Raw genomic sequence first — 17,506 nt, 5'->3', positions numbered from 1 at the left:
AAACTGTCTTCTTTACATAAAGTTTGTAAAATTGACCATATTCCTGCATATACACCAAATACTATACAGAGAGAAAGGGTTCAATAAGAAAATAAGTAACACACTCATGGAAACAATTTACAATCATCTCCCACTTCATCTGTGATCTTACCAGCGCTGGCCAAGTTATGATCCACACCTGACACTGCCTTTTCAACATATAAATAAGTACAGGTGAGGGGCGCCTGGGTGGCTCAGTGGGTTAAGCCTCTGCCTTCGGCTCAGGTCATGATCTCAGGGTCCTGGGATCAAGCCCCACATCGGGCTCTCTGCTCAGCAGGGAGCCTGCTTCCCTTTCTCTCTCTCTCTCTCTGCCTGCCTCTCCATCTACTTGTGATCTCTCTCTGTCAAATAAATAAATAAAATCTTCAGAAAAAAAATAAGTACAGGTGATTACAACAACTAATTCAAAACTGCAGCCTAATCTAGAAGAAAAGCAAGGGGAAGAAAAAGTTTCCTTTCCCTTTTTTTAAGTTTAAATCAGCCAAACTAAACTTCCTCCAGGGCTGAATGGTGTTGGTGGGATGTACATCACCGTGAATGTTATTACTGCTGAGAGAGAAAGGACCAAGCAGTCTCCAGTAGGCCAGCCTGAAGCTTCCTGAGCCCCAGAGAAAGCTACTGTTCAGTGACTAAGGCAGGACTCAAAGCTTGTCATGTAAATGGAGCCAATTGTATATTTTAATTGATGTTTTGACTCCTTGCCACATTTGTTCCCTCTCTAAGAAGAAAAAGATCACTTCTTTTTAGCAAGTTCCCCACAATGCACTGCACTCTGAAGGCACCTTCCTTTAAATGATCTTCGTGGCAGACAGTCCTGCAGTTCAATCTGTGGCTGCACGCAAGCAGGTTGCAGGAGGGAGTCACTGACCAAATAACCTTTTGAACTTTGTAGGAAGGTCAAGCTAGAGCTGCCCCAGCCAAACATTTCTACTTGCTTCCTTAGAAGCTGCTCAGGAGGCTCTCTTTGGGTGCAGGGAAAGCAAAATGTATGCATCTTCTAAGTTCTTCTGGGGTCTTGCAGGATACCCCCTAGAGCAAAACGCAAATAAACGGGCAAGGTGCATAATCTGAATAATCTTTGAGGATGAGCCAAGCCTTGTCCTTTTGTCAGGAGGAATCATCTAGAACAAGTCTGGTATCCTGGAGAGGGTCCAGAGTAAACAGCCCCTGAAGGCAATGCTCTATAAATGCCCAGGATCTGGCTGTGCTCTAACATACACACAACACTCACTCACTGGCTCACTCACTCACTCACACAATGCAATGTGCAGCAAAAACACCACCACCAAATCCTCAGGAAAACAACCAGAAAACCGTTGGCTGCAGCCTGCCAGACTCAGAGAAAGGACAATCAGAGGCAGAAAGTTTCAAGTCCATGAATATTCAACAAGAATCAATGGAAGTACTTTTGGAAAGCTCCCGATTGGCACTTCCAGCCTATTCCACAGTTACCTTCTTTCCAAAACATCTGATAGGGAAGCTTCTACTTCCTTTCCCAAAGAATGCTGGACGTGTGCTACATTTTCCATATCAACCGTGCAAAACAATGACTACCCCCCACTCCTGGCCCCATTTTTTAACTAAGATACTAAATCTGTGACTGAGGAAGCATGAATTTTAGCTCTTTTAAGATTTAAAATAGGTTTTTAGCTCTTTTAAGATTTAAAATAATAATGATAGTAAAATAAGTAGATAAAAACTTTTATGTAAGAAGTTGGATACAAGCACTTAAAACTTGAGCATGTTGCCTTTTAGAACTGCAAAAGGTTTGACACATGTAGTCTGCTCGCTCACACAGATTTCAGTATAGAGCCCTATCCAATGAGCAGGGATAGGGGTTCTTTATTTGGTAGCAATGGAGGCTCAGAGTGAATAAACAACTTAGGAAGGTTGCACTGTTTCCTTTTACCCAGGTTTATGATCATTATTAAAATCATCTATGCTTCTAAATAAACATAAAAACAGAGAAATTTAAAATTTTTTTTTCTCATAATTAAAAACCGGAATAAAACAGAACAAACTTTGAACCGAGGAAAAGGGCGTGTTTAGCCTGAAAGGGCAGGTTTTACTGGCAGGCAGATGTACACAACTAGCTGGGGCATCAGAAAAGCTACCTGGCTCTCTCAGTCTCATATGATCATCTGTAAAACAGGCACAACAGTATCTATGTTGCAGGATTGTTATGAGAATCAGAGACAAAATATTCAAAATATTCAAAGCCTCTGGAATACGGTGGAACCATAATAAATGGTCACTATTCACATTTGGAATATTTTCTTTCAAGGGGGCATTACTATATCAGTTATTTGGATTTTACATGTAATTAAAAATATTTTTTATATACAATGGTCTATCACATTTACAGACATATACTCTTTCTACCCAAACACTTTACAGACATACACTGCAGAATAGAAAGTGCATATACCCTCTTCCACTTTAACAATTCCCACTGTCAAACATACATGTGGTTTCCCATCTCCACTCCTACAAATAACGCTGTGATTAAAATCTTCATGTTAAAGTTTCATCTGCATTGAATTCTTGGGATCAATTTCCAGAAGTAGAATTACTAAGTCAACGGCCAATGATCCTTGGGTCCTAGTTGCTTTCTAAAAGGGTTATAGCAATGCTTACAAGCAAAAAGCAGTTGAGAAGAGGGTCTGCACTCTAACTACTCTCTGGCTTCATCACCCTGGGAATCTGTGAAAATGTGATCACAAAGAGAACAACTTCTGGTTTTGACTTCTATTTCCTTGATTACTAGTGCAGTTGCAGTTTTCCAAATATTTCTTAAGTTGATTTGCAAATTGTTCTTTTCCTTTCTCATGTTTAAAGCCTTAATGTTTTTCCTTAATGTATGATTTTCCTTAATGTATGATTTCCTCATACATCATAATGTATGATTTTCCTTAATGTATGATTTCCTTACTTACATGAAAAATGTTAACCTTGCTGAGTGCACCTCAACAAAACAGGCAGGGAAAAACAAGGCAGAAATGACCGTAAGAGAAAGACAATATTACAGGTCAATAACAAACCTCCTATGTTCTCAGTAGAACTGGGTCTCATCATTTCTTCAACTCTCTGAAGCTGTACAGCATCCAGAAAGTAAGAAAACAAGAAGACAACCAAGTCACTAAATGTTTTGAATACTGAATGTGACTCTTCAATCTTTTACACACCAAATATTTATTGAGCAACTATTCCATGTAAAGCTTTGTTCTAAGTGTCAGGGATACTACAATGAAGAAAAGAGACAGGGTCTCCACTTTCTTGAAACTTATTTATTGAATGTTTCCTAAATGTCAAGAGTATTTCCAGAGGCCTTCTCCTCTCTGGTATCAAGAACTCTATGTGGTAAATATAATTATTTCTGTTTTTCAAATAAGAACACTAAATCTCAGATAGGTTGGTGTATTTGAAAACACCAGCAGCAGACAGCAAGAAGTTCAGTGTTCGAGTAAGGCTGTGAACCCAGGCACACAGCATCTAAAGCCCACGTGGTTTTCACATTCCTAATAAAAAAGATAAAACCCCAAGTACAGGCAGTCCTTGCACTGTTATGCAGTATTGTAAAAATGACATGCAGACTGAACCTGTGCAAAATGATCTTAAGAAACACTGGAGAAAATTACAATTGGTCCATGACCTTTAGAAATTTTTGTCAAAATATTAAAAAACACTCTCACTGTCAGTTATAAATGTATAGGGAAATGAAAAAATAGTAAAACAAATATTTAGCACACTATAATTTAATTAATTGGAAATATTGAGAATTAAAGTAATTTTATTTCTTATAAAAATTTATCTAGGGTAATTAGAGTAGTGCCTGCCTTCTTGTCATATAACTTACAACACAGAGCAAGTACTTTTTCCATGCCGTGGTAAACTGTTGGTCTCCTTTCTAAATTTGGGTCAGCGTCACCATGTTGTGCTTTGCACTTTTAATGCTGTGAAATATCTATGTGCCTCTGTGATATGATTATTTTTTGCTGGCATCATGTCCTCTTGGACATCTTCACTGTTTTATAATTTTCCTCATTTACGGTGGTAAGGTCACTTCTACTAAGTTCCTTTGGCTGCCTATCTAGAATCTTTAAAATGGCTCCAAGGTTAACCTTCCCAGGCTCAGTTATATTTCCTAAAATCCATTTACATTCAATTTGAATTTTACTTCCTACCTTATCACTTTTCCTTTCTTTTTTCTATTCCATTTTTGTTAGCCAATTCATTTCACTGATTATCTTGTAAATTGTCACATGGGTTATCACTGAAGACAAGAAGGCAACACAACTATACAGTTTGCTGTCTGTGGGTAAATTGAGTAACAGATGCACAATGACCAATCACCAGCTGAGTTTGAAAGAAGTGACATAATTGGTAAATAACTAATCATAACGCACATATTTAAGAAGTGATTTGTATACTGACCAATTAGCAGCTAAGTTCATAATCTTTGTCACTACTCACAGTTGATATGTCACGGTAACTGAAATTTTAACTGTGTTGTTGGAGGGGGCTGCTTTTATTTTACTAAAGTAACTGAACTGTAGTGACTGAAATGCACGTATACTGAATCCTACAAAATGAGGATTATCTGTGTTGTCTTTGGGACTCTTGGAACTGGGTCTTACATAAATGTAGGTGAAATGATAGCTATTTTTAAAAAGGCAACATTGATTTTATCTCTCCAGGTTGTCCTGGTCCCAACAACATATGTAAAATAGTAGGGTGTGGCCACAGAGAGCACTATTGTTTAATCATTCAGTTGAAAACCCAGCCCACATACCTTCTCTCCTCACTCCAATGGAACTGCTTTTCTAGGATAATTCCATCTAGTTCACAAAGCATAGTGAAGATATTTCCTGTCTTCATGAAAAACACTTCCATCCTCTCCATGCCCCAGGGAGGAAATGGAAAGAGAATGCTTATCCATCACAACAGGATGTAGAGCTGTGTACCTGGGTCTACCCGCCATGTCTCAGATTTAATGAGCAATCATAACCCAGGCATGGATCTAAGCAATATGCCATATGTGCAGACCCCAAGAGAAATGAGAACAAGCCTGAAGGAAGTTAGGCAGGACAGCCAGCCCCAAAGATATTGAATATTCTTTGCCACAACATTCCATTTCCTTTGTAGCCTGGTTTTCATGAGATTCTATATATGTCAGTGTAAGGCAAGGGGAAGACGGTGGTTGAAGGACAGAGGAGTCTGCCTGTGTCTCAATCTGGTGCTGACATAATTGTTAAAGTAAGAAGAGGGACATCAGGAGATGGAGGTGCATGAAAAGGATCAGAGTTCATCCTAAGACCATTGTAATTGGACAGAAGTGTATATAGTAAAGGGCAAGTATCTTAGTTGGGGTTTCCTAAAGGCTTATCCTGAAGAGTAGTTAATTCGAGTGGTAATGTCAGGAAGATCAGGAGAGTGGGAAAATGACCAATGGAAAGCAAGGAAGCAATACAGAATATGCCAATGAGCAGGTCGCTAGTGCGAGGAGTCAGGTCTCAATTGTCCTGGGATTTCTGTGAGGTGATAGGAAAATACCTCAGAGTTGCTGCACCCAAGGAATGAGAAAGCTGTTGAGGACCATTCAACCTCCTTGCTATCTTCCAACTTCTAAGCATGTAGGGTCTGCCTTGCTTGCAGCAGAGCATACCCTAAGAGACCAAAGAAAGCCTGGAGGTAGACAGTCACAAATTTGCACAGTATAAAACCATCATACAGTATAAAATTATCTGGAGTTTACGAAGTGGTAAGTATGAACACGGGTAAGGCATCAACAGTGTCTGCTATTGGTTATAATTATGGTCTAGGTGTTCTAAGCACTGTGCATGTATTAACTCATTCATACATGTAAGCCGATAGCAAGACAAGGTAGGTACTATTATCATCTTTTTATAGATTAGGCACAGAGAGGTTAAGTAACTGCCCAAGCTCAGTGGCTAGCAAGTGGCAGAGGAAAAATTATAAACCATGCAGTAAGCCTCCATGTAACCGCTATACCATACTACCAATACCCACTGCAATGCATGCTTGACCTTCTCTACTCCCTTTGTTTTTCTACAAACTGTCTTAGATGCTTAAGATTTACTGTACGGCTATGGAACAACTTCATTTTTAAACAAGATAACAGAAGAACATTTAAGGGAGCAAGACACTTTATCCCCAACATCATAAAGTACCAGCCAACTCTGGACAGGATACCTGAGCTTCCAGGTAAGAAAGAAACTCTCTTCTCTTATTTAAGCCACTATGTTTGGGAATCTTGTCATTACAATGGCCCAAATCCATATCCTAATTAACACAGAGAATAACGCTGGAGCTTTAGTTACAGCTCCCAGACACCAAACACAAAAGAAGATATGTGGAACCAGCCCTGCCACAACACCAGGAGCTTATATAGGAGGTGCTGAGTTAGCATCTGTATACCTGCTTTCCCGCCCCAGTTTCCCAGTTTCCCGCCCCATGTTTCTTCTCTTGCTTTGAGTAAAGAAAGGCTCAGCCTCTTCTAGAATTTCCTTTCCTTGTACGGGTAGCTGGTACAAGAGACAACATGATTGAGTCTTCTTTGGCTCCTCCACAAGTCACTGCTTGATTTTGAGTCTGACTTACCAAACCAGTCCTGAGGTCTCAGCGCCCAGAACTGTCAGCAAACCTCCTACTCCCTGTTTTTGTTGGCTTGTGTCACTGTGACACGCTGGAGGTGTCGACTAAAGCTGTTTACTGGCTTAATTTAAAAACACCTCAAGGTGTTCTTAAAATTCTGCTTTGAGCAGCAATATGGAATGAGGCAAGAAAATAATGGCGATAAAGAGAATATAACAAAATTGTGTTGAAATCACATGGAAGAGCATGAAGAAACTTTTGAAAAAGTGATGTTATTTAAAACCACTCTCTCTCTCACAAGCACATGTATGTGTATACATATTCAAAAACACACATATATGAATATGTACACACATATATAACTTCAGGAGATCTTACCAATTTTATGGAGCTCAGCCATCCTTACCACATACCATGTCTCAGGCTATGTGCAACTCCATAGCATATTCTTCTAGGTTAAGTAAACAACTAAAAAACAAACTAAAAATATTACTTTGATGTGCTTGAAAAATAGTAGCATCTAAAATCCGATTCCTGTTGCAAGAGCCACCGCATAAGCATCCCTGCTGACTTCTGTAGGGTCAAGGACCATCTGAGAGTGAGATATGGGCAGAACCAGACCATACAAAGTAGAGGCTAAAAACCTGCTGACGGAGAATCACGAGCTGTCCAGGTTAGAAAACCATCTGTCCAATCTCCAGGAAACAGGCTCAAAGAGAAGATCACACCCTAGCCAGCAGCAGAGTCAGGGCCCAGCTCTCTTTTCAACATTCCACAATACCTTCTGGTCTCCCTGTTCTATACCTGTACTTTATGATGGAACACTGCAACGCCACGTGGGAGGGAAAGTCCTGAGACACAATCCCTTTCTCTCCACCACCCTCATATTGCCTTATCGTGCTGCCTTGCCACCTGCCTTACCCACCTCTGACCCATAGGGCCTGGCCACCTGTCTTGGTCCTTGCAGGTTGGGATCAGTAAGAAGGGGAAGTTAAAAGGGAAGTCAGGAGAGGAGTGGGGCATGCTCTTTGCAAGTGGGGAGGCTCAAGTAACAATGACAGGAGTGGTCCTGCAGCCCAAGAGCAACATCCAGGTGTCCATGTCTCTGCCTCCCTCCATGTGCTGACACACAGACTCTTGGTCTCGGATTGAAGCTTTCAGCACTACAACCTACTGTGTCTGTCATCTTTTCCCCACAAGTTGAAGGAACACTTGTGGGGAAGAAAGAAGTGTTCTTAAGAATCACCTGAATGGACGCTTATGACCCAAGCTTTCTGGGTTTTGTTCTTTCTCTGGAGTTACTCTGTAGGAGAGGAGCTTGCTGGAACCAAGGCACTGACATTCTCCTGCTCCTAGGTAGGCACAAATTATCTTACCAGAGTGACCCACAAAATGCCAACATTGATGGGACAGTTCTTTCTTTCTACTTGGAAAAGAAAGGACTTGTCCCTGATAGGCTAGAAAGGGAGAAGGCAGGAGAGTGGACAATCCAAGGCACATGTTAATAACAGTAATGGCATCCAACCCTCACCCCAGCAGCATTTCTCAATGTAACATTTAATCATTGCTTTAAAAGTTACTACAAGGGTGCCTGGGTGGCTCAGTGGGTTAAAGCCTCTGCCTTTGGCTCGGGTCATGATCCCAGGGTCCATGGGATCGAGCTCCGCATCAGGCTGTCTGCTCTGCAGGGAGCCTGCTTCCTCTTCTCTCTCTCTCTGCCTGCCTCTCTGCCTACTTGTGATCTCTGTCTGTCAAATAAATAAATAAAATCTTTAAAAAAAAAAGTTACTACAATTCCACAAAACATTTAGGAAAATATGATCATGATTATCTTTCAGTAGTGGTTCTAGCTTACAACTTTAAAATACAATCACATGGAAGTACGCCCTGCAAAAGACCAAAAATGGAGAAAACTAACATGTTGCACATTAGCACTGGTCTATATCTACTTTTGATTAATTTAAATATGTTTTAAAGCACTTCTCAGGGGGAACAAAAGATGTGTAATGTTTATACTACCACACCCCTAAATCTGATTCTCAGCTCTGGGTCACTAGGTTGATTTATATTACTCAACTCGGGCATACTTGGAAAATAAAACTAAAGGACTGACAAATTTGGAAGATATAAAATGGATCCTTGTATGTGTGCAAGTCTAAATTTTGCTCAATAACTATAAAAAGGGGAAAATTAAAGAAATAATCCTGACACTCCTATGTGCTAGGTACTATTATTAGTCCCATTTTATAAACTGGGCTGTCCAGCCTGGTTTGGTACTGCCTTGAGGCCACTGAGGTACTTACATGGCAGAGTCAAGAGGTGACCCAAGAAAGTCTGACTCTGGACTGTATACTCCTAACCCATATGTTATATTGTCTCTCAATGCTTAGAATATTCTTAAATGTAGCATTTTTTTTTAAGATTTTATTTATTTATTTGACAGAGAGAAATCACAAGTAGGCAGAGAGGCAGGCAGAGAGAGAGAGAGAGGAGGAAGCAAAGCAGGCTCCCTGCTGAGCAGAGAGCCCGATGCGGGTCTCGATCCCAGGACCCTGAGATCATGACCCGAGCCGAAGGCAGCGGCTTAACCACTGAGCCACCCAGGCGCCCAAATGTAGCATTTTTGAGATGTGTTCATTCATATATATTTAGTGATGGTGTGTCTATGATAAGCATTTCACACTAGTTGCTAAGGATACAAATAGTTGAAAATGACCAGGTTCCTCTTCTTTGGAGTTTACATTCTAAAGGCTTAGAATTAGGCTTTCATAAAACAAAGAATAATTGTAGAAATAAAATTAATGTAAGTTGTGATAAAGGCTATAAAAAAAATTAAGACCCTAAGATATTAAATAATGGAAAGGACTCTCTTTACGTAAGTTCTCCACGGAAAGCTTGGCCAGGGATTACAAGACCAGTAGTTTATTTTGGGAAGTGACCCCGGAGAAGTGAAGTGAGGACTAGAGAAAGGAAAAGAAGGAAGGAAGAAAAGATGAAACTAGGGTAGAGGTTCAAGTCGGTCACTTCTGTGGTCCATGGGGTTGATCTTCCTGGGACACTAAGGAACTGTGTAGAATCCTCCTCGAAACTGTCTATCCAAGGGACAAAAGGAAGAAGCATTGGCCCATTAGCTTCTATTGGTCCTGGGTTGTCCATTCCTATCTACTCCTAGGCTTTAAGTGTGAAGGTCCTACTGCATCATCAGAAAAACGCTGAAGTCTCTGGAACCCTGGAGCAGAAACTGAGAGAAGCCAAGTGCAGCTGAAGCTATCAGGTGACACCTGAACAAGGCTGTTGCTACCACAATGGCTGGAATAAGAAGAGGTGGGCTGAGAGGGTCTGAGACAGGCACGAAGATGATCTGATTAGGTGGGTGGGTCAGAGTAGGCCACTGTGGAGGAGGATTCAAAGCTGAGATCAGGGAACAGAGAACTAAGAACAGCAAGATCTGGAAGGAGAGCGTTTCTAGGCACAGGAAACAGCATGTTAAAAGACCTTGAGAAAGAGCTTGCATCTTTCAGGAACTAAAAAATCAGGGTAGGTGTGGCAAGGAAGGGAGTGAGGCACCCAAGATGTGATAGTAAAAAGGACAGAGGCCAGATCATGCAGAACCTTGGAGGGCATGATCAGGATTATATTCTAAGTGAATATGAATTCATTAGAGGGTCATGAAAATGTACCCTCCTGATCTCCAAGAACCACAGGTATGAAGCTGAGAAGTCATGCTACTCTGAGAAGGATAAACTGGTTGACAGTACCACTGGCCAAAGATCCATACTGGGGCCCAAAGTGAAGACGTTCTTCCAAGTTTGGGCAGGGGTGATGGTTTGTCTTGGGCTGTACTGCCAGGCTCAACAGGCAGGAATCCAGTCATCAAGACACTGTCATGAGAACAACGTAGAACAAAGCCAGGATGGGGCCGGGAACAGGATAGATAGATACTGCCCGGGGAACTCTTAGCAGTCAGAATGCCTTAATTTCCTTTGTCTGCTGTTAGCCTTCATCATCATTTTAAAAAAAAGTCTCCAGTGTCCAAGACCTGGAAGAACAAAAATTCTGAAAGGAACTCTGGGGTGCCTGAGTGGCTGGGTCAGTTAAGCAACTGACTCTTGATTTTGGCTCAGGTCATGATCTCAATGTCATGGGATCGAGCTCCCTGTGGGGCTCTATACTCAGCAGGGAGCCTGTTGGAGATTCTCTTTCCTCTCCCTCTGCCCTTCCCCCACTCTAAAATAAATACATTTTTAAAAAGGGAAGGCAAGGCAAGGCAAAGGAAGAAGGAACTCTGCACTGGGAGCTCCTCTCTCTCCTTGAGGTGCATTTTCATCCTCCCCTGAGAAGTCTTTCTGATCTCTGCTGCAACTGCTGTGCTAGGCCCAAAGGAAGACATTAACGTTCTGATCCAAGCCTCAACAAAACCCCTTTCCCTTGATGTATTTGTTGAACAGGAATTGCTTGTCTGTTTATTTAAACATATTTGCCACATGATTAATGAGTAACATGAAACGCTTACACCTGGGAATCATTAAACCTGTCATTTCCATTTCCCTTTTTCTGTCTGACCTTTCCTCAGCTTACATGTACAGCACTGTATATCCTATCCTGTCTCTGTAATACCTTTTATGGTTGTGTTACTCAGAGTAGTCTAGATGTTAACAAGAGTAAAATTTCAGCAGCTTAACCAAGAGGTTTACTCTCATTGCTGTCACAGTCCCATGCAAGATTGCAGTGAAGTTCCATGCAGTCATTTAGGGATCCAGGCTCATTCCTTCTTAACAGTTCCACCTTCCTCTGAGTCTTTGGAATCATCTCCATTTGGCCAGCAAAGAAGCAAAGAGAGCTTCTGGAAAAGGTGTCTGGTCTTCGGTAAGGCATGCTGACTCTGAAGAGAACTAGTCTCATCTCCCAGCCCTCTTTTGCCCTGATGCACAGGGAGTTAAGAACCACCACGAATGGGAAATTCAAGAAGAGAGGACCTTGGATACCACTGGGTACCAGCAGCCTCCACCACAGTGATGAAAGAAAACGAAGCACCTTCTAACTTCTATGAAAAATATGGAAATTGTACGTGTGCTGTATTATGTAATAAAGGGCAGGGACAAAGGCATATGCTTAACTTCCTAAAATACACAGAGCAACAATACAGAGTACTCAAGTACATTTAGGTATCTTATTTCTCTCCATGACCCTATAGTTGTGAAACTTCTGAGCCTGCAAAGTTTCTTTTGTTGTTTTGTTTTATTTTGTATTTTTTTTAACTTTTTTTTTTAGTTGTGGTAAACTGTATATAACATAAAATGTACCATCTTAACCATTAATTGTACATCTCAGTAAGTGTTAAGTACAGTCACATTGTTGTGCTACTAACTTCAAAAATTCTTTCCATAACTTCAGAGTAATAAATTAACATTCAAGAAAACTTAAGAAGATCTATGCTTGTAATTCCCCACATGGAAACTGTAAACATTTCTTAAGTTCTGTGACAGTACTGTTATTTTAATTTTAAGATCAATTTATAGTACACACTCATAATTAAAGAGTATTGCTTATTCTTTTGTTTGTTTTTTAATTGTGATAAAATATATGACTCTAGAACCAGCCTCAAGGAGGGCCAAAGGATCTGCATAAAGTAGAGAGGATGTACAGAGCATCATCATTGATCAATGTCTGATACACCATTTGAATACATTCTTCCATGACTTTCTATAGTTCCTGTTTCATAAATGATAAATTATTTGAACTGAAAGGGATCATAACTCATCTAGTTTCTGCAAAGACCACCGTAGGTTTCTCTCACACTGCTTTGAATTCAAGTCTGTATATAATCCTTTACTGGGCTGCACCAGACTGTGGGGACGATGGAACTACCCCACACTGCAGTCATCTGAACTTTCTTGCTGTTTGTCCCATGTTTCAACTCACCTCCAAGTGCCACCCAACAGCAAGTCAAGCAGTTCCTCAGGAAGGCTCCCCATCTAGACCTCCTTTAAGAGGGCTCTTCTGGCACCCCTCACTACCACTGCCTCCATTGCTGCTACCTGGTCCTATGGACAATGCTAAGATCCATGTCCTGGGAGCCATCATCTAGGATATGCTTCACAGGCTGTGACTCTTCCTAATGGACAGGCTGTTCTTCCCTGGGATCAAACCCTGACCATGACCTGGGCATACCTGCAGAGTAGGATTCCCTTCCATATTTCCTAGAAGCTAGAGAGTCATCTTCCCATAGGACTAATCTCTACTCTATATGGTGACCCTGGAGAACAGTCACTGACTTGACCTCCTTTTCCCTCCTTCACCCCCAGCAAGCCCCAAGTACTGAGCACAAACCTTACCCTTGTTGGCTATCTTCCCCCAAAGCAAAGAAGCTCAGGGAGAGGGTTCCCTGGGCTTCCAGCCCCATCAGTCCTTCATGCAGCCTCTGACATGTCTGAGTACGAGGTTCATGTGCTTTTTGGTCTTTCCTGGACATCATAAGCTCTCTGAGGACAGATGAGCTGGTGTCTTCTGTGTGCAAGGCACAGAGAGCACCACAGCTATTAACTTCCTGACAATGAATGAGTAAAGGAACAAAGATACATACTACAGTGCCTTGGTGGCCTAACCATTCCCAGACAGGTGGTAGAGAGGTGTCATATTGTCTCTAAAACAACTGTTTTGATACATATGGGTTTTTATTTATACAACTTACTATGCTTCTGATCTCTCCAAATCTGACATTTTCAACTTGACTACTAGAGGTTAATATTCACCCGCAGGATGAAAAATATGATCAGATTCTACCACAATGATTATTTATGATTTCTACTCAAATAATAAAAATATTCCTTTTGAAAAAGTCCTACCAAGATTGCTCCTGCCATGTGCTGTGGCCCAAACAACAGTGAAGAGCCTGGTAATCAGACACCTGAGTTCTTCACAATGTAGCAATGAATGATTCTTTTCTTTCTCTGTTCCCTGGTCTTTTCTAGTCTTGCCTTCCATTTCACAGTTTTGTTAAACATCCAGGTCAAGGTCAGAGCAAGGAACTATTCCAGGGTGGGAGGAACTGAATTTGGCTTACACAGGGCCTCTCCCCATTGAAAACACTCCCAGCCAAGGAGTCTGTCTCTAGATTCCAGCAGAGAAGAAAAACAAAAACAAAAAACAAAAAAACAAGAGAACCTCCCTCAAGAAAATATCAGTTTTGCTTTGTTTTGCCCCAGGCTAATCCTGTTTCGAGTTACAAGGCTGCAGTTCCTTGCACAGAGGAAAGTACTAAACCTGAACTCTAGTTCTTGCCCTCACTCCAATGCTCCTTGACCTTATCCTGGCCACTTCATCAGTGTTGTCCTACCCCCTGCCCCATCCTGGCTCCAAACTGCCACCCTCCAGCAATCTCTCCTTACTGTAGTGTTGTGTGTAAGTGTGTGACACTAGGGGAAATTCTCTAAAACTTCAAACCCAAGTGGTCTTCATTACAAGAAGCCACTAGTACCAGAGAGCTGAAAGGGGTTTCTGGGAATGAGCCTCAAAAGTCTGGCTTCCGTACTTGTGACATTAAAAGTCTAAAACTGACCTAACATGACCACTAAGGAGTGGGGACATGGGAGTATACAAGAACTCACCCTTTACCTTGAAGCATGAAAGTATCCACAAAATCTCCTACAGGAAGCCATGGGAAACCAGTCTGTGCCCAGTCCCCACTGTAGGGATTTACTCTGGTTTCATGGGAGCCATTTGCAGCACCGGCATCCATAACTTGTTGAAGCAAATAAGCCTGATCCTACTAGTGAGGGGAGGGGGAAAAAATCCCTTTTGGAGATGCCGCTTACAGCATATATTGTGAAAAGAAAAGCCATCCTGAGAAATAGTAGAGTCCATTTTTCTAATACTTTGTTCAGACCGTGATTACACGTGGTGCTGCAGCCATGACACTTGGGGCAGCACAGGCTTCCTTGAGAAGGCACACGCTGGAGGAGAACAGCTGAATCAAATAGTGACTTTACCTCTTAGGCCCTGTGTGACATTGAACACCCATATCATATTCTGGGCTCAGAAGTTTCTATACAATGGAGTTCCTACATGGACCTAATTGATCATATTTTGAGACAAAAGAGAAAAAACCTACGTAATGTTTTTAGCTCTGTGTCTGAACACCAACCACTTTATGAATGTTACCTATTAACAATAATAATTATAATAATAGGGCTCATGAAGAACAATGTCATAGCCAGGGAACTCATAAAAAATGACCAAAAGAACTAATCCTATTAACTCCTTTTGGCCCTAAAGCATCCTAATAGATAACCTCTATCTTAGCACCTATAACATGTCATTGTACTCTTTGTTTACTTGTTTATATCCCCGCTATTCTGAATCTCCTCTCTTTCATCACTTTATCACAATATCTCTCTAGTACATCCTAAAGAATCTTTGTTGAGTGAATAGAAAATCAAGTCATAAATTAATGAATGAAACAGTAAACAAAAGAAAGAACACTCTTTAGAAGGAAAAAATTGTCTTATTAAGCCAAAGCAATTGTTTCTTACACAAATTATTTCCAGAAAAATAGCATTTTGCTCATTTATTATGAACTGTTTTACTTTTTCCCTCCTCTGTCTGTCAGGATCACCAAGTCCCAGATTCAGAGTAATTTGCCAAGAGTTATTTAAGTGCTAAATACACGAAAGATTTTTGATGGGATGAGTTCATTATCAACCCAGTTGTGGCCTGCAGATGTAGAAGCTAGGAATTTCGAAGTGGATAAAAGGAAAGAGAGGTGGTAACTGCAAAAATGAACATCTTATTACAGAACTATCTGGGTCTTTGAGGAGTGAACAACCTCAGCTTTCTAAAGGACTAGGAGCTAGCAGAGTGAAGCAATTCTTGCCCGGATGCTTGCTCTCATTCCAGCAGTGGGCTATTGCAGCTCACCGCAGATGTGATGCCAGGGGGCCCAGTTCAGTTTGTAGAATGCTGTCTGATCCATCAGGACAACTGCCACAGATATGTCAAAAAGTACGAGAATCAGTTTCAGCAGTTTATCAACTAAGGCCAGGCCACTATCTCAAATTGAAACTTAGGAACTTATTGAAATCATTATTCAAGCTTATTCAAATGAATCTGAGCTCCTATTAATAGGACTAGCTATATAATTTGCAAATCTAAGTACAAAATGAAAATGCAGAATCCTCTTCAAAACGTATTAAGCATCTCAGGATGGTAACAGCAGACCAGTAACCTAAGCATGGGCAATGGCCCAGGTCAGAGGCTCTAAAACCAGCCTTGCTGCTAATGACAACTTCCTAAGTCAAGCACCAGCTACATACAACTCCTCCACAGTAGGCCAGCTGCTGCAGCAGAATAACACAAAACTGACACCATTAAAACCGCAATGTCATCCCTCTCCACACTGCCTCACAGCCTCCATCAGATGGCCAGTTTCCACTAGTGGTTTCCCTTGCAAGTCTTTAGTGTTCACAAAGAATTAAATGGTATCAAGCGTGCCCCCTCCCCACCCCCAATCCCCCACCCCAACCCCGCGCGCGCGCACGTGCGCGCGTATACACACACACACACACACACACACACTCTGCATCTTTAGTCCTACAGAAATACCTCCCTAATATTTGCAGTTGGTGTTGAATGATGTGCCTGAGTTGGGGTGTCAAGTAGAAACATCACACATCAAAGCCAAAGAAGCTAAATTCAAGGTTGCAAGCCAAAATCCCACGGAAACACTGTCAGGAGACACGCCCCCGAAGTCTCTGCCTCACAGCAAGCTGCACAAGGAAAGTGCTCTCTGAATATTCCCTTCAAAACTCGGGGCGGGGGGGGGGGGATAAATCCTGAAATGGCTGTAATTGCAGAGTGAAAAGAGAAGCTGAGATAACAGGCAGCAGGGGCGGAATTTCATTCTTGATGGTGGATAATTTGATAAGAAACCTGGATTCTGAGCGGCCGCACAATGGCCTATTTATCCGGCTCTCACGCACCACCCGCAGCCCGGGCTGGGAATCACGGGGGTGGCAGCCGTCCCCGGAAAACGGCGGCGCTCCGGCACAAGAAAGCCAGCTGATAAACTGATCTGCAGACAACGCTTCTTCCTTCCTGGGAAACAGCTACAAAGGCAGCCAGCTGACCTCGGTCGAAAGCTGTTCCTCGGCCGAGGAGAAAGAGAGGGGAGGGAGGAGGGAGAGCGGCGGGGTAGGGATGGGAGGAGGCAGGGAATCGCCTACCCCACCCCCGCATCCCCGGCTTCCCAGCTTCCTTTGGCAAAAGCATCACAGGGCGTGATTCCGGCAGAGCCCACGCTAGCATCGCTCGGGCTCCGAGTCTCTCCAAGCCGGCCAGGCGGCGGAAAGGCGTCCGCGTCCCCACCCCCACCCCCTGTCCGGCCCCTCCGCGGGTCGGCGGCGGCAGATAGGCCCTTCCGGCCCAGGCTGGGAACGAGTTTGGTGGGGGAAAGGGAACCAATTGACAAGGCCCTCCGCGCCAGTCCCCTGGGGTGGCCCCTCCCTACAGTCTGTGGTCAAAAGCAAAAAGAAACACAGACATTTGTGTCACCCTATTAAGCACACAGGGCTTTGAATGGTGCACCAGGCGCTAAAGGTTCTCATCCTCCCCTTGGCAGGGCGGCCGGGTAAATACTATAAAAAGCAGGCAGAAAGTTCCTAAAATTTCCCCCTGAACTTCCCTGGAGACAAAGAACCTTAATAGTTAATTTCTTTCCTTTTCCTCTCTCTTTCTTCTTCTTCTTCTTTTTTTCTTTTTCATGTGATAACATCTTATTTTCATTTTTTTAAAAAGACAATTAAAAACATGGGCAGGAGGTCAGCTGGAGGATTTTGAGATGCTCCAGTCACTC

The 17,506-nt window shown here is 42.2% G+C and overlaps 1 long non-coding RNA gene across 1 annotated transcript in view; it reads right to left on the bottom strand.

Moving 5' to 3' along the window:
- LOC116586355 overlaps window positions 1-17,506 on the bottom strand; it is a 136,148-nt gene that overhangs the window by 6,915 nt on the left and 111,727 nt on the right. The window lies entirely within an intron of this gene.

This window comes from Mustela erminea, chromosome 3 (genome assembly GCF_009829155.1).
Source record: "Mustela erminea isolate mMusErm1 chromosome 3, mMusErm1.Pri, whole genome shotgun sequence".
Classification (NCBI taxonomy): Eukaryota; Metazoa; Chordata; class Mammalia; order Carnivora; family Mustelidae; genus Mustela; species Mustela erminea.
The sequence above is the reverse complement of the archived record's forward strand: the minus strand, read 5'-3'. Positions and strand labels throughout refer to the sequence as shown.